Source organism: Tupaia chinensis, unplaced genomic scaffold (genome assembly GCF_000334495.1).
Source record: "Tupaia chinensis unplaced genomic scaffold, TupChi_1.0 Scaffold000671_1, whole genome shotgun sequence".
NCBI lineage: Eukaryota > Metazoa > Chordata > Mammalia > Scandentia > Tupaiidae > Tupaia > Tupaia belangeri.
Genome location: NW_006160193.1, coordinates 5,947,868 through 5,949,005, shown reverse-complemented (window position 1 = coordinate 5,949,005; position 1,138 = coordinate 5,947,868).

The following is a 1,138-nucleotide window of genomic DNA, read 5'->3' as shown; positions in this document are numbered from 1 at the left end:
ATGCACGCATGCCTGGTGTGAGTTTAAGCCACCGGGTCTGGGACTCAAACTGCGGTTGACTTCATGGGAGTTCAGCGACATAGCCATTATGCTAACTGCTGGTTCCCTTTTTTCTCTCTTTTTAAAAACACTTATTTATAATTTTTAAAGTTTTGCTATAGGGCATGTGTGATTGACAAAGTAAGAAAGCACTCCCCAGGAGGATGGCACTCTGCAAACTCTCCTTCACTCTCCTCTCAGGATTTTGGCATGAATGCACATGTGCCCAGCATGTTTTACTCTTTTTTTTGAGAGAGAGAGATTTTTGCTAGAGTGTGTGTGATTACTGGAGAGACAGAGACAAAATGAGAAATCATCCCCCAGAAGGGATGGTCATGCCACAGTCCCTTCTCCATTCTCCTCTCCGAATTTTGGGCACACACGTACATACCCTGGTGTGAGTTTTTAAAAATTTATTTTTTTAATTTTTATTTTTAAGATTTATTTTTATTATTATTGTTAATATTATTTTTCACATGATTTTTGCCAGAGAAAGACGGGGGCGGGGGGGAGAAAGCAAGCTGCCAGTTCCGGGACTCAAACCATGGCTGGCCATGTGGTAATTCCAGCACCTTAACCACCATGCCACCTGCTGGCCCTGGGTGTGAGTTTTAAGCAGCCAGGTCTAAGATTCAAACTATGGTCAACCATGTGGGAGTCAACCACTATACCACCTGCTCACCCTACCCAGTATGGTTTTCAAGCCATGGATCTGGGACTTGAACTGTACTGTCAGCCATGTGGGGTTCAGCCAACCTATGGCACCGGCTGGTCCAAGATTCCCTCCTTCTTAAAAATGTTTCTAGATCTTGGGACCAGCAGTTGGCACAATGGCTACATCACTGGACTCCCATGTAGCTGCCCGCGGTTCGAGTCCCAAACCCAGTGACTTAAACTCACGCCAGGTGCATGTGCCTGCGTGCCCAAGATCCCAAGAGCAGAATGGAGGAGAAGGGATTGCGGCATGGCCATACCACCTGGGGAGGTGATTTCTCGCTTTCTGTCTGTCTCTGTGTCTCCAGCAAGCACATGTGCCTTATAGTAAAAACCTCTCTCGGGAACCAGCAGTTAGCGTAATGGCTATGTCGCTGGACTCCCA